This window comes from Pagrus pagrus (genome assembly GCF_965226575.1).
Source record: "Pagrus pagrus genome assembly, chromosome: 4".
NCBI classification, from domain to species: domain Eukaryota; kingdom Metazoa; phylum Chordata; class Actinopteri; order Spariformes; family Sparidae; genus Pagrus; species Pagrus pagrus.
In genome coordinates, this window is record NC_140188.1 from 33,314,091 (window position 1) to 33,337,163 (window position 23,073).

Genomic DNA, 23,073 nt, shown 5'->3' on the forward strand with positions numbered 1-23,073 from the left:
AGGATAAGCAGGAAATTAAAGCAGGTTTAGAGAATTGAAAACAAAAATTGCAAAGTACATCAGGCTAACAAAATCAAAATTTTTGTGCAAAGCCATCAAAAATCATCCCACTAACACCTAGTGCACAAGGATCTTGGGAACACTTTTGAATGGTTAACAAAAATAAAAACATACTAGTAAGCTAATCTTGACCCAGGTATCTTTCAAAGAGCAAGAAAGAAATGCCAAAAGCTCGTGCATACATGTGGTCTGGGCTCTAGACCAATTGCATCCCCTGATAATAATGTACAGGATCATTTTAAACTGCTTTGTGACATTTTCATGATCATGTTTAGTATCTTATCTCTACCTCTGCCCAGAACATCAAACTGTTACTTTTTTTTGTTTATTTTCATTCATACATACAGCAAACTTGCATCACATGTCTACTCAGCTGTGCACCTTAATATCAGGCCAGACAAAAGAGGTAGGATCAAAGAGTTCTGAACAACAGAAGAGCAGGAGCATTAGTTTGAACCAAAACAATCCCTGCTGGATTACATGTGCTTTGATACATTTTCTAAAATCCTGTCACGATTAGAAGTTTGAGTCAGGCAATATGCTGATATGTACCATGAGACCAGAGGGGACCCACTCAGAGAAGGCCCAAATACTTCAGCATTTCAAATTTTATACATTAGTTCATTAACAATAATAATAATTATTTAATAATAATTTTTTATAAAATTTGCTTGAGAAATTAAATGGTTACTGTCCTGAAAACAATCAAATCCAAACAGAATTTTTTTTTGTTCCCTCTAGGCAGAGAAAAGGTTAGTGCTGGTGCACTCATTGGTAAGGACATTGGGCCTCATTCATGAACCATTCTTACGAACAAATTTGTTCTTAAGTCCCACTTACGAAGATTTTAAGAAGATTGTGGCATTCATGATTTTTTTCTTATCCAGGATTTATTCTTAGGTAAGAACAAATCCTACGAACACTCAGGAGTACTCTTACGCACATTTCAGTGCCGACATGTTGGCATGGTTGTGTTTTCTTCTCTTGTGCAGTTCAATAAAATACAATATTACAATGATAATTCTGTCATATTTATTTATTTATTCATTTCATATTTTTGGTAATTTACAGAGAATTTTAAATTTTAAAATAAATTAAATGTGTCAATGATTTAACATTAATCAAGTAAATTGGAAACCATGCCGTCAATTAGTAACCATTCGATAAATGTACAACTTATCTGCGACTCAAGGAGGAGCACACGACTCCTATATTTTCCAAAACAGCTCCGTGGGAACACACCTTGAACGAGGAGCAGCTGGTGATGCATGGCTCATTGGTACGTATCTTTTATAATATAATTATAATTTCCCATAAAAGTGTCTTTTTATTTTAAAATGTTGTATTTTATTTTATTATAAAATCTGCTTAGACTAAGGTCACGTTTATTCAAACACCTTGCATCTTAACTTATGACTCTCCCTCACCATTACAGGTCTGTAGGATAATCATGGCCTGCTGTGTTCTGCACAACATCGCTATGAAGCGTGGTGTGCCACTTCCCCTTCAGCCACAACACCGTAAGGATGTGCGTCCTGACGCAATGATGGTGCCAGACTGCAGGCGCGCTTGTTCATGTTCGAGCGCAATTAATGGCCTGCTTGTGAAGAAAATGCATTAATATTACAATTTCAGTCTAACAGTCTAATTCACTTTAAAAAGAAAAAACAAAAAAAAAAACTTCACCTGCTGTGCTCCAACTGATTTATTTTTTGCTTTTGGCATTTTGTCGCTGTTTGCTCTGCACTACGGCATCAGTGTCTACACGGCCCTGCAGTTTCTTTTATGGGCATTAATGGGCGGTTACCTATGCTAATCCTATGTTAATTAGACTCACCTTGCACGCGCTCTCAATTTACGAGGAGGTGGCATTCATCAATGTAGGAACACAGCTGCGAACAATTCTGAGGCTTACGAACGCGTTGATGAATCTGACGTAGGGTTTTCTTAAGGAACCTCTTAAGAACAACTTAAGAAAGAATCTAAGAAGATTCTTAAGAAGATATTGGTGAATGAGGCCCATTATTACCAGGACAGAAGGCCATAGCAGCATGTGATTGTTTAGAAAGTGACAGGTGAATTAACCAGTCACATTTAGATTCATAGTAGATGAAGTAGTGAAGCTAGTTTATCACGTCTGCAGAATGCAGGTGAGACTGACATTGTGGCTAGCTTGATAGCGATGCCTTTTTTAAGGCCTACTCAGACATTATATCCACATTACTGATGATTATTTATTAAATATCTTATTGTGTTAATATTTTGTCAAAGTACCAATAGTACTGCAATAGTGTTGCAATATTGAAATTGAGGTACAGAATAGGTAAAAAATACTGTGATATTTAATTCTGTCGCCCAGTCCTAGCATTTATGGTGTGCTTCAAGGGAGGTTTTAGTCTTTAATGTTAAAAAGCTACTGTACTGTATATTTTGTGTAAATGATCACTGCCAATTGCTCCCACCTGTAGGTACCTGTAGATGTGATCGTCAGGTGATAAGTCCTTTGTTCATACCTAGCTGTTACTGTATTAGAAAAACAATTTTACCACAGTCTGAAATGGGAAATTAATTTTTGCAATAGCAGTCACACACAAAGTTAGTCTAAGGCCCAGTCCGTAGCCAAGGATCTCCGCCTTGAACTAGTATAATTAATCTGTACACAAAACAGAACAAAGCTGTCCTTCAAAAATCTAACTTTGGCTGGAGGTCTTTGGCTTGATAAGCCCCTCCAGGCCAACCTTTACTGGGTATGGGACAGTGTCCAGGTCTGGCTCAGGGTTAGTGGATTTTATCAGTGGTCACTGAATTAGCACACTGACTAACAGGTTTATTTTTGGATTAGACACTGGTACTGTAGGATTGTGGGCCACATTACTTCCTCAGACCAAGACCAACAAGGAAAATGAAACAGACATAGGTACGTGCTACATCATAAATTAAACATCACAAATATCTTGTTATTAATAATAAGCAGTAAAAATTAGCCAAAAACTTTCCCAGCAAAACATTGAATTGTAACAAGATGGTCAATTATTATATACACCCATAGTATTTTACCACTGTTCACACAGAAACCCAAATAACAAACCACAGAAGAGACAGTGTAGACTGTTATAGCACAGTGACAGTATACTGTATGATAACACAGCCACTAATTTAGGAAGTTGCTGGGTTAAATGAGAGCACTGACTCATTTATGAAATCACCTTACAAGAAAGAACAAGGCAACACATAAACAGTATTTATGAAAGCTGAGTCAATATTCGACGCTAAAATCTACAAAAGCTCAAAACCACTTAGGCATGTCTGAAGTGTCTCTATGGACAATAAATAATTAAAAGTTCCCTCAAGCTATTACACAAATAGAAGCACTTACATTTAACAGAATTCATAATTTCTTGAAGTCAATCATTTAACTTCTGTAACCTGAATATCACCCTGTGTCTTCTATTCATTACTTATGGAACAGCCAGGGAAACATTTAGTTTCCAGTTTTGAGGATTTCATTTTTTTTTTCTACAACAGATGCTGTATAAGGATTAACTAAGACTTCATTATACACCTTCACTGAAAGCCTTAAACACTGCAGCAGACTATTCTCTCTACAAAGGCTCTACAATTCAGTGCAATTTGGGCCACATTTTTTCTGTCTGAATCGACCTGAGCATGACAGGTGTTCTGTTTTTTACGCCCGAACCCAACCCGAGCCTGGCGTAGTTAATGTAAGATAAAGCACTGAGTTTTTTGTTACCCTCTCCCGCAGTTGTTACCATGGTTACAGCTTGCCTGTTAACCCTGATTACAGAGATGTTCAGTGTATTAGACCATGAAAGGGCATTGTTCTACACACATGGGTATGAAATACGAAATATATATACATATATTCTATATCACTGGTTACGCACATATTCAAAGAGCACTGGTATATCATCAAATGACATGTCCGAACCAAACTTGTCTACAATGTGGCTTACGTTTACACCTACTATTGGAAGCATTTGTTATTCAAACACAAAACAGGATCCTGCCTTACTTGCTATCATGTGCAATTAATGCCTTTTTGCTGGACTGGTATTACCTGGGTCACATGAGGCCTACAATTGGACATTGTTTTCCACTTGCCATACACTTGATCTTAAGGTAGATACCCTGGGATTATCCCAGGGTATATTATATGGCTGCCTGGGGGGGAATGGAAGTGACAGAATTCATGTCTACAAAGCAAAAAAGTAAGCTCACACATGGCACCCCAAGAGAATCAAGCAGTTGCCTTCTGCTATTGTAAATGGTCAAGATACTAAAACCCTGTTTGTAGTGGACTGGTAATATCTGGGATAGAGGACAGTCCAACTGAATCCTAATATACCCAGGGATAAAAAGACCTCATCCAAAAAGACCTCACAAAAAATGTGCTCTAAATATTTTTATGTTTTTCTTTGAGCCCTCTGCTGTCTACTCAGTGGTTAGATTTGAGATTTGTCAGCCCATACTATTTTCAGCTGATATTCAGTAATCCAATTCCAATAGTGCAAACCCTAGATTAACCTTTTATTTCTATGTTAAAGTTTTTATAGTATTACTACAGCGACATGTCTGTTAAAGCCAGCTTGTTATAAGCATCATTGTGCACTGAAACAAGAGTTCCTGAACATATTTTGAAGCTAAGTTTCCAGGTGTTTTGACCAGCTAAGCGTGATTTCTTATATTCTTATTTAACTGCTGAGAGGCATCTTTGTCTCTTTCTGCCCTTTCCAGTCTGCTTGAACCAAACCACTGTACAGCATTTTGTACGCCATGTACAAAATATTTTTGGCGAACCCTTACAAAATAACATCTATTTATTAAGAGGACTTTCTACAACCTAAAAGCATCAAAGACCATGCAAAATATAGAGCAGTCCTCTCAGCCATCTGACTGAATTGATCAAGCTTTTGCGGCAGATTGTTCCAAACTTTTCAATGGCAGTATAGAATTAAGACCTTATCAGAGTGCCCTCACTAATGACACAACATGTTTTATATTGTAAATGCTACTTTCAGTTGGGAAACCACTTAAGTTGCCCCCCTCAGCTAACTGTAATCTAAAAATAGTGCCAACGGCTGTGGAGCCTCAAAGCCCCATGTCCGTTAAAGATTTTCCATTAAAGATCCCACAAAAAGTTATCTAAAATTCTTCTACCTGGCAGTGAAGTCACTCCACAACTCCTGTATCCAAATAGTCCTCACAAGTCACCGATCAAATCAAAAACTGGTCAAAGTCGAGGAGATCAGAGCAAGCGGCAGGAGACACACAGAGTGGAGAGTGAAACAGCAGAGCTGAGAGGGGGAGGATGCTGATAGGCTGGCTATTCCTGACAGCGGACAGACAAGAGATGTGGGGACAGCTGTTGTGATATGAGGGTGTTGAGGAGCAGTAAAAATAGGAGCCATCCAGCCCGTCCATCTTTCCAGCCTGGATGGGTCTGCCATGAGCTCCCCCCACCACCTTCACAGTCCAATCAGAGGCCACACTGTTCAACCACACATGCTGCTGCAGTTGCTGTCATCTCAGCTGTTTCTGTGTGTGCACGCACGTGTTTCCATGTGTCTGTCTATGTGTAAGCAAACGCAGCTAAGGGTCTGTTAAAGTAATTGAGAACATACTGGGTCCAACTGTTTGTCTAGTACGTCAGTAATACTAAAATACAGGACTTGGAAGTTGACATCAGAGTGCACTCTGGGTAATTCAGGGGCCATTCTGACACACTTGTAGGATACTGGTGTTTGGGTTTGCATATGGAGCTGATGGTAGAGATGAGACTTTTGGGTTCAGTAATCAATGAAAAGAACAAATCAATGAATTATTATTATTTGGATCAATAAAAATGTGGAAAGCAGTAACAAGACTATTGGTGTTTTCAAACTGAACACGATGCAAATTGCAAAGGAAAGTTGCACATTGCTACCTAGCTACAGCTTATATCTGTACAGTCAGTATATTGGTTATTGGGCTTAATAAACAGGGAACAACATTATCATACTGACATGCTGCTATTTGGATTTTAGATTCAAAATTCATTGATTTGTCATTATGCAACTTTATTTGCAGTTCCCTAAGCTACACACACGCACAAAAAAAGTATATAGACTATTGAATATTGAATATTCAGTCAGAAAAATAAACTTTTCATGGTGAAGTTTTGTGACCAAGTTCTGGAGTCTCACAGCCTGGGGAATGAATCTGCTCTGTAGACTGGTTGTAAAGCAGCAGATACTTCTGTATCTTTTGTCAGATGGCAGCAGGATGAACAGACTGTGGCTGGGGTGGATGTCTTTTAGTATCCTTTGGGCCTCAGACATCTCACCTCACCAATATCATCAATGCTCTGTAGATGGATACCAATGATATTCTGGCCGGGCTTAATCACCCACTGCAGAGCTTTCCTGTCCTGGGCCGAGCATGACCCATGCCAGATAGTGATGTTTCCAGTCAGAATGCTTTCTTTTGTTCCTCAGTTAACAAAAATTTGGCACAGGAATTGAGTCTTCATACATTTCTCTAAGAAGCAGAGCCTTGTCAAGGCTTTTTGTACCGGGGTGACAATGTGTAATGGCAGGTTCTCTTTGATGTTGATTTTCTGGAATCTAAAACTGTTAACCTGCTCTACCTCAGCTACACTGATGTAGACAGCAGCAGGTATGATGAAGCTGAAATTATTGTTATATACAATTAGTTATGCACGTATTTAGTCAAAAACCAAAGGCACTAGATGAAAGTCACAGAATCAGACCAGAGGATTACAATTTATCCTAAGTAGAACATGAATGTGTGTGTGCACCTAATTTTAATGGCAAGCCATCCAGTAGTTGAGACATTTCAGTATGGAACACATTACCAACCAACATGCCTTACTTAAAGCCACAGATACACTTTTCACACAAATTTAACAATAAACTTCAGACAGTGTTTTATTTCATTCTTCCAGACTGCCAGAGGCAGTGCTCAACACTGCATGTCATACGTCTTGTGCACTCGCAGATCTATTTTTTTAACATCAAAAAAGTCACATGTGATCTGGGAAGACCTTGGGCAGCCTGTCTGTATATACCCATGTCATCATGAAAGATGTCTCTAGTGAATCTTCTTGCCAAGATTCCAAGTAACAGAGATTTCTTACAGTCATCCAGAATTCATATTCACTATCTGTAGGTCCACATGGTACGTCATGATAACCCATGAGCAAGGCAAAATTAAACTGTTGTTTCTGGGTTTTTTTAAATACAGGCCCATCAACTGGCCCGCTATTAGAATGTATTTATTTATTACAGTTAAGATGTTGACTATGAATTTTCTATCAGATTTATAACAGACTGAGGTTAACTGCGTTGTTGGTTAACTGGAAAAAAATATTCCTCTGGTCTCACTATTCAACAGCAAGAAGGGATTTTAGCTGCTGCTGATTGTTCTACCTGAAAAGATATGAGTTATAATGGTCTTTGTGCCTTGCTTGTTCCAGTATATCTGCAGATAGTAGAGTTGTGAGGCTACATCCTGTTAACATACCTTTGAATTTCGTCCAATCATCATTTAGCAGTACAATCCCACATCCAGTGCTGCTGCTCTCAGAACCATATCCGACCAAAACCCTTCTCCCCCCGTTTCATCAGCTCCACTCTGCTGCTCTGCTTTTCCTGCTATCTGTTTCAGTAAATACACGGTACTATAACAATCTATACATCTAGATTTGCATGTGTTGTAAGATGCATTGTCTTCCTGTGTGAAACTGTTATGCAGCAGAGAAGAGGAAGTGTGAGCATTTAAAGAAGGCAGCTCAAAAAAAAGCAGAAGCAGAAGCATGAAAACACAGGCTTCCCTCACTGCTGGTGATGAATGAAAAACCGCTCATCATTTTCTTTAGATGCTTCAAGTACTTGTAAAAATTACAGTTTTTTTGCAATTGAACGAAAACCTCTATGTCAAGTATATTCTTCTATTAGGAGATGTATTACACATAAGAACTCAGCACTGGCATCAAAGTATCAGTTTTACACCAATCCAACTCATATGATCTTGCAGCAATGAACAGGCGTCAACCTCAAGTTGTAACTAGAAAAATTGTATTTCCTGCGAAAATACAGTGTGAATGCTGATGGCTGAAGTGATTTTGCTAAATCTGCTGAATGTGCTGGAAAACACTTGCCTAATGCATAAAAAATGCATGAAACTATGAGAATGAATGGTCAAGAATTTGCATAAAAAGCTGATTTTTTCAAAAGCTGAAAAGGCAGAAAGGCTGAAAAGTAATAGGTTGAAAGAGCTTAAAAAGCTGAAGATTTTGATAGTTGAATGGTTTCCATAGCTGAACATAAAGCTGAAAAGGTTGAAAAGCTGAACAGTCTGACAGCCAGACAGTTTCTGTAGCTGCACAGATGCTGGAGCAGTAGCAGAACCAAAGTTGAAAAAGTCCCCATAAGAATGAATGGGAAAACACCTCCCAAACACCTGCAGGTTTAGAATAAAGTGTAATGGTTATGGCCAAAATATGTATACAGTGAGTAACAGGAGACATTGCTGAACCATGTGATGTATTTTTTATTTCTGTAGAGTGAAAAATGAGGGCACAAGAGCGAGAAACAAAACCGGTACCGTCTGCTCCACTCCAGAGATTTAGGCTCAAAGTTAACACTGCGGCTTATGGCGGAGTTGCTGGAGTTCTTGTCACTCTAGGGCTTCCACAGCCAAAAGTTTAAGTCGCACATCTGAAATAAGATGATCATATGAAAGCCAACAAGATTTCCTACATTTCTATGTATATATTGTCTATGTGAAGTAAAAGCTGTGGGACCCAAATCAAGCTGAAGAGAGTTTTTTCTAAAGTTTTTGCAGCTGCTCTCCACTCTAGCGATGATGTCACCCACTCTAGCTCACGCAATACACACCCATTATAAACCCAGAAGACGAGCTAAAAATCCTTCAAACTAAAACTGTGATAATTTCAAAACCATAAAAGATTTTCAAAAACTAAACACATGCCTAATAGTTCAAGGTCTTGTGACTATTTTAAAGTTGGAATGGTGTCTCTAGCTCAAAGTATGAGGGAGCAGAAGAGGTTCAAAGTGGATGAGTTTTGAGGAGGATTTGAAGATTTTCCCATTTGCTTCCATATTAAATTTTTTTTTGAAAAAGCTGAATATTTGAAAAGGTTGAAAAGTTAAAAGGCTGAAAAGAACAAGGCTGAAAGAGCTTAAAAAGCTGAACAGTTTGATAGTTGAACAGTTTCTATAGCTGAACGTATGCTGAAGTAGTAGCAGAATGAAATGTGAGAAAATCCCCATAAGGATGAATGGGAAAAAATTTTGGTTTTAGTTTTGAAAAAGCTGAATATTTGAAAAAGTTGAAAAGCTAAAAAGCTGAAAAGTACAAGGCTGAAAGAGCATAAATAGCTGAACATTTTGATAGTTGAACGGTTTCTATAGCTGAACGTATGCTGAAGTAGTAGCAGAATGAAATTTGACAAAATCCCCATAAGGATGAATGGGGAAAATTTTGCAGAAAAAGCTGAATATTTCCAAAAGTATAAAAGATAGAGAAAAGAAAAATACACGCCATCATGTCCTTAACGAGCTGGACATTTTGATAGTTGAATGGTTTGTGTAGCTCAAAATTTGTAGGAGGAGAAGCGAGCCAAAAAACGTACGGAATCAGGAATAATAATAATAAAAACTTTAATAAATTCCGGAAGAACAATAGTGTGAATGCTGTGTCAGCATTCACACTAATTACAAAGCCACAGGTTACTGTTGGATACAAATACCAGACTAAAGACCAGTTAATTGGGAACAGCTTGTCCAATTTGGGGGGAAAAAAAGATTTGATTTGATTTGATTTGATTAGTGGGTCGTGGTTAAGGTTAGGGTTAGGCTTAGGGTTAGTGTAAGGCAAGTAGGGGTTGGGTTAGGTCACCAGGAAATGATTGTAAGTCAACGTGTCACCAGAGAGACATAACTGAATGTGCATGTGTGTGTGGCACTAATAAAGCCACGATATTTTTCATACTGACGTGATACTTACACAGCATAATCTAATGACAAGAGCAACACATATATCACGGGAAAGAGGTGTGAATGCTAAGAATAATAAAACAACATATAACGCTAAAGTAAACAATTACCCCCACATGCACAGACTATCGGAGACAACCACTTTTTTCAGAAACTTCTTTCTTTTCACCGTAACCTGAAAATAAATAATAACTGTCACATTCATATTTACACGGCACACGTCCTCTGTATGTCATGTATGTATAATGCCACTGACAATACATTTGACGTTGACTTTGGCTCTGACTTGCTTGTAGCTGTCGTGAGCCTTTGGCTACGGTTAGCATAAAGCTAATCAACTCACAACATTACTCGTCAATTCTGACCCCACACCGCCTGCTTTATTAGATTCACGGTCATTTCAACTACACAGCCAATTACTACCACACATTTAGATTATCAGCTACGTAAGACTTACATTGGAGGCTCACCTGTCCAGGAGAAGAACAGCAAGCTCAGAATCCAACTTCAGCCCGATGCTATCGCTAAGCTCTCTCCACCTCGGATATGCTTGTCCAATGTTTACACACGATTTATTTCGTCTATCGTCACCTTCCCTTTTAGACTCTCGTTTCTCTACATCGGTCTTGCTTTTTTTGGCTTGCTTATCCGTGTAGGCTTTTGTTGGTAATGCCGGGATAGCGGCTTTTCCTGCCGGGACGTCCGCCATTGCACCTTCACCACTGATGGAAGGTGAGCGCGCATTGACTTTGGTCGAGCAACCAATAGGAACGCCCAAAACAGCTTGCTCTGTAAAATTAACTGTGATTGGCTGAACACTGCCGTCACGGCATCGATTTTTTAAAGCCTGAATACAGAGCCAAGAGGAGACACAGAAGTCCAGTGTTCTGTCATAACACTATGAATTACAATATGCTGAAAGGTTATTATTGATTTTTGACCAAATGACGCCAAAAATAACTTACACACTCCAGCTTTAACCATTGGGGGATCTGCAGCAACTCTATTTATTTCCCCATCACCTTTGCTTTTGGACCACAAGATGGAGCCAAAGGACTGGGAAAAGCTCCACATGCTGCTGGAATGTTTCAACCACACAAAGCCTCCATTATTTCCCAGCTGATGCCATGATATAGGGAGGGAACAGCAAAGTGATATTGATAAAGTGCAAACAAACCTTGCTGTGAAATGAATGAAGTGACAGCTTTAGTACAGCTGACAGTGGGGAGAAGGGGTGAGAGGGGGAGGGTTGTATTTTGTACAAGCTGGGAAATGGAGTGTAGCTTACAGGAGAGGGTGGGGTAAGAAGAGCACAGAGAGAAATGTAGTGATGTAACACTGCGTTCAAGAGTGACAACAAGTATTATGAATGGCAAAGAAATGTGTCAGCCACAAGGGCTGGTGTAAAGTCAGCTAAGAGGAAGGCAGAAATCTGTCTGGAGCTTTCCAGAAACTATTCTGCTTTTAAGGTTTAATTCTTAAAAATGTCTTAGTAGCCTTATCCCCACAGGCTTGTTAGGGTTGTTGCTTTATGTAAATGCTGCTCTAAAGCAGAAGGTGAAAAGCCAAAAAAACGGCATTTATAATTAGACAGGGGATATGGTCTGTGTTCAGTCTATCACCATTGGCTTGAGGCAGAAGGACACAGATGGAGGGAAGAACGCAGACAGAAAAATAGCAATATTAATGCTCAAAACCATTTGTTATGTATATACCTTAAATGGATATCTAAATAGGCAGTGAATAACTTTATTTTGGTAGGAGGAAGTAGTGGATTTACACTCACTAAGAAAACATCACAAAGAATTAATGGCAAACAAGATCATTTCATGATTAATATCATATTGTGGACTATTATCAAGTCATCTTTTAAAGGAATGTCTGCTTCTCTCTGACCCTGAGAGGAGGGGAGGGGGTTTTACAGCCCACACAGACACATCTTGTGTGGCTACAACAGAATTCTTTTTTAAGTTCTGCACTGCAAGGTTAGTTACTTTTGTTTTGTTTAAATTAGGCTTATGGGTCCTTGATAAATCCAGAGTATGGATGTTGGCCTTGCATAAGGTGGTGTAAGATGGTTTCATAGACAGTCTGTGAAAACAGATTGCAAATTAATAAACTTGCTTGGATGCCACCAACCGCACACAACATCTGTGGATACTTTTTCCAATCATTTAGTCTGACAAGACCTATTTCATGACCTAGAGGTGTGCAAGTGAGCAAGGCTCCATCTATGTTACACAAGATGCTTTAGTGCACCAATGTTTTGGCAGATATACACCAAGACTAGAATATACAATGATTTTTAGTAAACTTATCTCATGTTGAAATTGGTTCCTCTGTAATCACTAAATGATTCTTGAAATTCAATGAACAAAACATTGATATCAGTGTCAAACAAGGTTGGGCCGATAGATGATGCCATCGTTTATCGCTAATGGCTGACAGTCACTGACCACTGAGCCCTTTCTGCCATCGCAACATTGTGATTTAAAAGATATCTCCCCCTGCCATAGAGAGCACAAATGTAGTGTGTTCCCACCGAGTTGCCGTAAGGTAAGAGTTGTTGGCATTTGTGACGTGGAAGAGAAAATAAAAATAAGTTTGTTGCTGGTCAATGCACGTGCTCCATGTCCCATTTTTTATTTTCCTATTAAACCTGCCTAGTTAGGCGAACCCAAGACAGTTGGTTACATTGGTGGCAACTGTGTTTCTTTTTCTGTGTGTGGCTGTTAGTGTGTTTCTTTCTATTGTACTAAGTGTGTTTTCTTAACTTAATTAGTATACTGTAGCTACTCAGTTAAGTTTGTTTCAAGGTGCAGAGGTTGATCACAACGAAGTTCTGCACTAAAGCCTCTGTTGGTGTGGAGACAAAGACACTTTTAAAATCAGCACAGGGTTGTATGGCAGAGGCTCACACAGCAGTGGTGAGAGTTGATCTGACTAACCTTGCTGGTGACGCACAGACAACATTTCTGGCCAATGTCCATAACCAACACCTCAGTTTATAATGGACTTGATTACTAAGAGATAGAAGACAGGGCAAGTCAATGGCAATGAGACAGATACTCTCCACTGTAACCCCACCTTCCTACCCCTACCTTCCAACATATTGACTATTTATAGATGAGAGCATATTTATTTAATCATGCCTCTCATAGATTCTATTTGCAGATAAATAGTTGTTGTCTTTAAAAGCAAAGTCGCCTTCAGGCTACAGAGCAACAGGCTATAAAGTAACAATATTTCAATTAAAAGTGGCATGAGGCACTCTGCTAATGCACCCCAGAGAATGTACTTTAATGTTCTCTGCTGTCAGGAGCTCAGCAGATGGTGACAATGTTAATGCCAAGGTCCTGAAAGCATACACACATACACACAGACACACGCAGATTATATACCACAATCCATTCAATCATTTTTCCTACTAGGGGGCTGATTTCATTTCCACTCCCATGTTGACAGGATTGAACATGTTTGTGAAGGACACAGGACACATTGATCCAGTTCTGAATTGACTGCCATTGCCCAGTATGATACACACCCACCCCCCCACTATATAAAAGCTTTTGATTTGTCTGTTTTACCTCGGTTTCTGTGGTGTTTTGGACCTTGGGCTTTGTCACTCAGAGATCAATGGCCTCAGGTCCCTTCTTATGAATAAAAACAAATACAAATTACTGTCATGCCATGAGTGCAACATTACATATAATATCCTTCTCTATTACACGATATCACGCCCACTTGCAGGCATTCACAACATGAAAACCTGAGATGCCACTGCATTAGATGTTGTCCATCATCTTCACCAGGAGTCGGTTGCACTAGGCAATACAAATATTCAAACTTCAGACATCTAGGTTCACTTAGTTAGCTAGATTTACTTACAAGTTCAGGCAGAGCTCAAACCATGCAACCTCACAATAAGAACTGTTACATGCGCACAAAGCACAAATTAAATAAAACAGATTTTAAACGACAGGGAGTCAGGCTAGCAGCTTAACTCTCCATCCAGTCCTTCTCTTAAACTAGACTAAATATGTCCCAGACTTAACTCTGTATTGGATACTTAGAGATGAAACAGATGCACTCTTGTCAGAGAAGGAGCAACATTTTTACCCTAGATTTTGGAAGTGTATAGTGTGTATATGTAATATATGAATATATATGTAAGTATGTATGGTGAGTAGTATGCTCAGTTTGTGGGAGAAAGGAAAGTTTAGAGAGATCGACAATGGTGCAAACATTGTGTTTATCAAAATTAAGCACAATTACTTTCCAATGTACCATGCTTTATTCACTAACTGTTTTCAGCCATCTTTCCTTCATCAGGTTGGTATATTATGGTTGTTTCCAATTTCTTTACATATAGTCAATCAGTTACATAAAGGAGGCGGTACAAATTAACATAAACACATGGTATCAAAATCAACATTACATTCATTCCTTTAAAATAGTTTTCATGTGCTTCTCAAAAATAGTATTATTTTGAATAGAAGTGCAGGTAGAGGAATTTTCCAATTTATCTCCAGGGCGTTTTGTTTGGTATGCTCTGTGATCCAAACAATTACTGTCAAAATAGTCTATGTCACCTATTTACGCATGTGGAACAGAAATTCTGGTGGGCGCGAAGGGGGAGAAGCAGTGGGATAGATGGGAAGGGAAGGGTACAGCAGCCACAGCAGTAATAACAGTCATTTACAATAGGATCACTCAAATATAAGGAGGAAAATGTATAATTGCACAGACTTTCTGCACTTGTCTTGTATTCATGTTGTCGCTATGTATAAAGCACATTGTGTTACATTGATTTGTATGAAATGTGCTATAGAAATAAAGTTTGATTGATTGATTGAAAACAACCAAGGACAGGGCAATTAACGATTAGTTAAAGATTAATTAGTGATAGACCCCAGAAGGGGATGGGGGAACGTTTTGGGAATTTGTTGCAATGGTATAACTTTTAGTCTATGTATATTTTTACTTTATTAGAGGTACCATTGAAGGTACCCCTATATTTGAATTTCATTCATGTTACCTCACATACATTCTCAGAAATTCCTGTTCATTCCCCTGGAAAGTTTCCATCTTGAATCTTCCCAGAATTTTGCAACCCCAGTTACACCTCTAAATCTCTAACTGAAAAGGTATACCACTGAAAGGTTTACAAGGCGTTTCAATTCTGATGGATTTGTAACTCAGGGTGGTGTGCACCATGCTGTACATGTGGATTGAAATCCACCATGATTTGTTAGCATCTGAAAATAGCTAAGCTCTATACTCTTTTGATATGTAACGAAACGAGCTTTAACACCAAGTACTGCTCTTAACAATATTACATTAAAAACATTTCCATCTTTTCTAAAACTAAAGAAACTACAGAAAGGGTTAGGATAACAGTTTTATATTTCTCAGAGCAAGATATTGAAAAGGAACTACTGTTTCTGACGAATCAGTCCATCAAACACTAACCTTGTGTGATGGGGGAGGAGGCAGACAGCGTGTGCATGTATGTGTGTGTGTGTGTGTGTGTGTGTCTGTGTGTGTCTGTGTGTGTGTCTGTGTGTAATGCCTGAGTGAGTTCCTTCAGTTCTGGTGCAGGATGGCAGATCTAGGTCAGACAGGGTGCTTGATGTCTTTGTCTGTACATGTGAATATATGATGCTAGCAGAAAGATAGATGTACACACACACACACACACACACACACACACTCATGCATAATTTGAGATACTACTTAAATCACAAACAGACAACACTTCAGGGCTAGTACATTAATATTAGGTAGCCTACTCAGGACTGTGTAAGTCACACAGAAAAAACATCTCATATTATGCATATAGATGCGGCTGCCAGTAGCTCCTTTAATCTAAACCATTTTTGGTATATTTTTCTATATCATGCATTTATGCCCCCCTCTATTAAGTGAACCAGACCGCGAGAGAATTTCCACCAATAGCATCTGCCGAGCAGTCAGCGAGAGGATCTCTGCCGGTGGCATCTCCCAACCATGACACCGGCCGGCCAGACCAGCAGGACAAAACATAACCAATGTGATGCGATCGCCCCAAGAAGAGACGAAAGAGAGCCGGCATCAGAGCTAAGCTGACCCAACTTGGACCTAAACCTTCTCCTCTACCAAGCCTTCTTATGAAGAATGTCCAGTTTCAGGAGAATAAAGTGGATGAGGTGCAACTCAGGCTCACTCAGCAATGGGAAATCAGAGGCTGCTGTGCATATATTTTCACTGAGACATCATACCAACATCCCAGGTCAAGCTATAGCACTGGATCAGTGGACCTTTTCAGAGCTTACAGAACACAAGACTCTGGTAAGAAGAGAGGAGGAGGGCTCTGTATCTACATAAATAATTGCAGTTAAAGTGGATGGAAGGTGTTTACCAGATGTGGATGCCAAGAAGTCAACCATATAATCTGCCCAGGGAATTCACCATTTTTTTTTTTTTAATGTTGCCGTGGACATTCCTCCAGATGCAAACTCAAAAAATGTAGCTGGTGATTTTGATCAAACAGACCTCAGAACCGTATGACCTAAATTTCACCAACATGTCCACATCCCCACCAGAGGAAGAAATATCCTGGACCATGTTTATAGAAATATTCCTGGCAGCTACAAAGCCATCCCACGTCCTAACTTTGGCCTATCAGAACATATTTCTCTCCTTCTTCTGCCTACATACTCTCAGTTAATACAGAGGGTCAAACCATTGGTAAAAACTGTTGTGTGGACAGATGAAGATTCAGGAGCCATACAGGACTGTTTTGAGAGCACAAATGGCAAATGTTCCATGCTGATCCAAATGATGCTGCCACTCAGAATAACATCAATCTTGAGGAATATACATCTTCAGTGACATCATATTTCAGCAAATGTGTTGATGATGTGGTGATCACAAAGACAGTAAGATCATTCCCTAACCAGAAGGCCTTGATGAATGGTGAGGTGAGGGCTCTATCCAGAGCCTAAAAAGTTGCCTTTAAGTCAGGTGACAAGGAAGCATACAACACCGCCAGAGCAAGACTTAAAGCTGGTATCAAGGAGGCAAAGAGGAGACAGCAGAGAGTGGAGAGGGACCTCAACACCAACAGCACTAAATAGATATGTGGCAGGCGATTTAAAAGGCTAGAAAAGCAGAAGCATACCCCAGACAGTACAGATTGGCAGTCACATCTCATCTGCATCAGTGCTCAACACCGGAGCCCCCCAGGGCTGCATGCTAAGCCCCTTCCTGTTCACACTGTACAACCAATAACTGCATTCCCAGATATCGAGTGAATTTTATGCAAAGTAACTGAACGACACCGGGATCATCGGCCACAATACAAACAACAAGAGTTCATATCAAGAGGAAATTTACAATCTTGCAGAGATTGTCTACATTAACTTTTACAGGAGCAATAGTATCCTGACTGGAAACATCACAAACTGGAATGGTTCATGCACAACCCAGGACAGGAAGGCTCTGCAGCAGGTGATTTAAACCACCCAGAACATCACTGGTACCCATCTACTGAGTATCCGCTGCCATACCAGCGGACTACAGAGTAGCTTCATTCCTCAGGCTTTGAGACACCTCAATTCATCCTCCACACTTCACTGCATACAAATAGATTGTCTTTGTTTTATTTGAGAATGTAGCACAAAAGGACTTAAACATAGCGTCATTTTTTAAACCCCAGTGTTGTAAAATTGATAAATAAATGTAGCTTGTACCATGTATTTCCTTTGTATTTTGTCATGCTGAGTTACAAAGGATTACTGGTTTCCTGCAAAATGCAGAAACACTGTTGGAGAACTCTTGGCGCAGATATATGATATTTTGAGTAAGGCAACAACAAAGGAATTAAAAGTAGGTTTGTCAATGATGGCCACTGCTGCCCGTGTAGAATGCTATAGCCCATTTAGAACTTATTTTGGCTAACCTTAAACTCAGACCTTAATCAGAGTTAGAATGCTGTCTAGGGATGTCAGTTTCGATGAATTTTGCTGTTGATGAGCTGACAACCATTAACCGGTAACTAAGCAGTTAATTATTAAGGAAAAAATGCCAAATGGCATGAAAGAGGTGCTTTCCATCTGGCTTTTGCATGCAATGTAAATGTATATTTTCAGGATTTACTCCCTGGTCGATTAACCCTGCAGTAGTCACAGGTATTTACCGCCTCAGGCTAGGGTCGGCTTTGATATGGACACAACAACCGGGTGAACATGGTGATTTACACTTCTTTTCAGGTGCAATGCTATGATGAGTGCTAAAGTTAAGGCTGCTGGCTTGTTAATATCTTTCCATCTCTCTCTATCAAGCAGCACCTGAAAATCGTTCAGTCAGCGCTGAGTTTGAAAGAGCAGCTGAAGTAAAAGATGACGAAATAGTAACCATTGTCAGTGTCTTCCATGTGGTCTAAGCCTAGTCAGCTGCCTTATAGGTACTGCGCATGTGCAACAAAGAAGCATGATGTCCTTGGCAACTTCAGTTATTAGCTCTGGAAAAAATGATGTGTCTAATTCAGAATATCATTGATAAAGACTTTTTAAAACAACTTCAACGTCTCCTGGATGTATTCTGATGAAGTATATGATCTGCTGCTTTCTACTGTTCCCTTTTCTGTGGGGAAAAAACAGAACAGAACTGGCAATATTAAAGGAGGTAACTGCAGATTATGTTTTAAAAACCTGCGTATACACGCTAATTTCAGTGTAAAAGTAGCATTATTTTCTTTTAGCGTGCTTCACTTTGTACCTTAGATTGCCCTACCGAAGCAGTTACAGTGGGTACTAGTTTCAAATGGAGGTTTCCCTCGCGGAAAGCGTGATTCACGCGTTGCGTGAAATTGTAGGTCACATTGTAGCCACTAGGTGGAAGCATCGTACTGAAATGCAGCTCAAAAGATTTTGGGATAATTCCACGTTTGACCACAACGTAGCTGCAATGGAGAGTGGCGCTGTTCATAGGCCATAGGCTACTTCATTTGCAGCTGTGGTCGAGAGAGCTAGAGAGTGAATGGAGAGAGGGACCGCTACGCCGGTGAATCAGATCAATGTTGTTGTTTTTTATTGTTTCACAGTGGTTACGTTCAACAGGATCAGCGGTTCTCATGGGGGTCCTGGCCCCCTCCATATTTTTGATCTCTCCTGTAGCCTGGCCGGGTCTGGCTCCAAGTTTGAGCAAATTGTCTCATATCTATTTTCTGCAAGTTCTCGTGAATGTAACAATCCACTTATAGCCCACGATCGCTCGTTTAAACAGTTTCTAAGCTGCTTCGTTCGTGCCAGCAGCCTGGACCCGATGCGGCTGGACTCACGAGCGGAGCATTAATGCACATCTGTCTGCAGCTGCTCCAAACACACAATTTGAAGGGACAGATTAGATGTTGATTTTGTTAACAGTGACTTTGTTGATACTACTTTAATCGCTCTACGCTTCCCCATTGAAGTCAGTAGAAGCTGAGCGTCCGACTGTGTAAAGCGCTGTGGCGCTGCGGGGATGAATGAGAAGGAAGTTGCGCCGGTTACCTGTGATAAGTAGCTGATTCTGAACAAAAGATGAAGGCTTTCTAGCGCGTATTTAGTCAATGAAATGTACACACAGCAGTACATATTTCACCACTTTTTTTTTTGGGTGACATTTTAGGGGAAGCTGAGCTTCCCTTGCAGTCTTAGAGCAATCGCCTCTGGTGTATGAAAATCGCTACAGTGCTTTGGTTTTTAGGTGCTCTACAATCTCATAGTTTCAAAGAAAATGGATTGATTGATTTTTACTTAACGCAATGAAACGAAAACAATATATATTATATTACTATATTGTTGCAACTTTAGAAAATATAATCCAGGGGAAAAAAGGCTTACAAACATGGACCAAAACGGCTCAGTAATACGCACAAAAATCCAAAAGAAACGAAAATGAACTAAAAAAAAAAACTAAAAATCATGAAGTGGTCTCAATCTGTGTTTTACGCATGCCTCTGTGCGTCTGGCACATGTGTCTTGGAGTTCTGAATGGAGGCTGTATGTTCAGCTCCCCTTACATGTGAAATTTATTTCATGAAACAACGAAATTTCTTCACTTATGAACTGAAAAGTGTGAGGAGAGCTACTGTAGGAACCGGTTTTTCTGTTCAAAGCAAACAGCTGTGTGAAGTACTGTGGGGGGCAGGACTTTTGTCTGACAATGTACTTGAGTGAAGTGTCCACAAACACACCCATTGGTCAGAGATAAATGGAGGATGCTAATGTGTCGCTAATGTGTTACATTGTCTCTCTAAACGGGTCCGCTCGGCACACACCCTCCAAAAAAAAAAAAAAACTATTGGCAGAAGTCCGGGCCGTGAGAACCGGCAGTCTACCTCTCGTATGGATAATCAGCGTGATAATCCAACGGATTTGATCTGGAAAATCCCTTGTTGTGATAGACTCATGTGTTTTCATAATGTAGCCTATCATAAAGTGGATACAATCACCGCAACTCTGTCCGGAGCTTCGCTACTTTTATTTCCGTATCCTTGGTAACAGTAACCCAGGTACAAGGATCCCCCCCTCCCCGCTTGACTTGAAATTATGCCCCCCCCCCCCTTGTCCAGATGCGTTCCGCGGTCCATGGCGATTTTCATACACACACCCAGCCTCGCTTTCAATAAAACACACACGTCTCCTTTGATGTGAACTCGCACAGAGCATGAGGCTGAGTTGATAACCAGCTTCGTAGTACCGTGTTAACTCGGACCGGGGCTTGAGGTTTTGAGCTGGACTCCTTCGCAGTACAGGCCGGCTGGCTGACGGTGTCCGGTCTCATTATCACTGGCTGTTTGTGTTGTCTGTCAAAACATGGATGAATGAAACCTATCAACTTTGTATGGGCCGCGTCTTGTTGCCTATTTCTATCGAGGAAAAGTTATTTCAGGATATCCTATGTTTTATCGCCCAGCCCGAAAATGACACAGCCCGTTCATTCATGAGAAATCATCCAGCAACACTCTCAATCAAACAAGGTGGGGAATGAGAAATCTGCGGACAGTAGTTCGCTCCTTTTAAAAACACAGACGGGTGTGTTTGGAGCTGACGAGACTGAGGACCGAAAAAAGAGAGTGAGACGTATACTGTAGCTGCCGTCGTTACATTTGTCTCATTGAAAAACTATAGCCTACTGTATTACAGTGGCGAGCGGTGACCTTTTACTGTGGTCATGCTGACGTGTCAATACCATGCGCGCCCGTAAGGGGGGTATTTATTTATTAATAAAAAAATATTATATGTTTTTTTATGTCTCAGATCAGTAGGCGCTGCTGCCGGTGTGTTTTTAAAATGAGCGAACTAGGCTAGTAGCGCCGCAGATTTCTCATTCCCCACCTTGTTTGACAGAGTGTTTCGAGATGGTTTTCATGAATGAACAGGCAATATGTCACTGTCAGACCGGATCGTTGACGGGAGGGGGGGTCGGGCCGTATGAGTTTCACTCATTTTGACCAGGCTACACGATGAAATGAACCACTGACAGTTTCCCACTGAACAATTCAAACAAGTCAGTTTTGCGCATGCGGTTTGGCAGATAAGCTGCTTCACTGACAGCTTTTTTGCCATTCAAAGTGCTCATATACAGTAAACATAGCCTCTAACAGTGCGCATGCGCGAAACAAGCTGTCAGCTTTCCAGCTTTTCGCAAGCAAAACGGGACAGATTAGGCACGGATTTAAGATCAAAACAGTAGAACTAAGGTATTGTATAATTGAACACACTGCCAGATTAATATTTTTAATTATTTTTTATTGAAGGGCTTGGGCATGCACTGCATTTATAGCTTATTATGACCGCTCGCCCATGCTGTATTATTATTATATTGCATTCCCCATTTGTGTTCACTGCTCCGTGCTGCTGTCTTATGGAGGCGTCCTGCTGCTCACAGATGCCACCTGGCGGTTGTTTGGGCACATTGCAGCTTCTGGTGAAAACACAATTACTCCTCCACAAAAAATCCGTGTGACTCTCCCGTGACTCACGCGTGAATCTCGCGTGAAATCATCCAAATGAAACTAGTACCCACTGTAGCTGACATTGTTTCTGTATGCAAATTAACCTACAGACCAACGCGCATAACTGCTCCAAAATATTCTCTGCAGTTAACCAATTGACGGTTAATATGGTCATGTGAACGTACAGTATGTCTTGGGAGTTCACAACTGTTTCTTCTGTTGTGTGCATGTTACAGCAAGCATAGTCAGTCATGGTGGTGAAAGATCTGACTAATCCTCAAAATACGCAACCAAGGGCTTCCAAGATGAATCTGAGTAAGACAGTTATCATAAATTTTAACTGACATTTCTCCAATCAGATTTTTCTTGTTAACCGATAGTACAAGTTTTACTTTTACTAGTTTTAACTTTTGGTTTGATAACTTTTTTTCAAAGAATCAGTGAAGTTTAGAGGGGAACATCACTCTTTTGTGCAGCCCACACGCATACAATGAGTGACATCTAAGTATACCCAAACCACATGGCATCACTGGTCCTGTGTGGCTACTCTTTGTGTCTACTATGACACAACTAGAACTACTAGAACTATGTAGTTTGAACAATAATTCCCATGTGAATTGATACATGAGTATTCACTGAGGCAGTCATTAAAGCTTTAATAAGGCACTATGGTGAATGACTTACTGAGTTCCAAAACCATTTAGAGCTGCCGGATAAGAACTATGAACATGAACACAGTCATCTTGCAGCATGATAAACAAACTTAATGGCTCTCAGCCTCACAGTCATGTGTGTTCTCCAAGCACGCTGATTCTGTCTGGCTGCAGTAATCTCTGTGGTATGTGTGGGCAGGACAAAACCTGGACGATGCTTTTCACACAATTCCTAAGAATCCAGCTTCTCTAACATAACAGACAAGGTCAAAGAGCAGGGTGTTGGGGCTACAGTCTGCAGGTCAGTGACAGCTTCAAAAACCAAACAGGCAGCGAA

The 23,073-nt window shown here is 40.1% G+C and overlaps 1 protein-coding gene across 6 annotated transcripts in view; it reads right to left on the reverse strand.

The window, feature by feature from the left end:
• The window catches only part of myo18ab (myosin XVIIIA b), a 182,098-nt gene that overhangs the window by 139,537 nt on the left and 19,488 nt on the right, over nt 1-23,073 (reverse strand). For 2 of the 6 annotated variants that reach the window (XM_084351389.1, XM_084351386.1), the window contains exon 1: nt 5,239-5,380. The exons of the other annotated variants lie outside the window; for them this stretch is intronic. The gene's annotated coding sequence lies outside the window, so the exon portion shown is untranslated. Of the gene's footprint in view, nt 1-5,238; nt 5,381-23,073 lie in introns of those variants that run through there. 6 annotated transcript variants of the gene reach the window in all.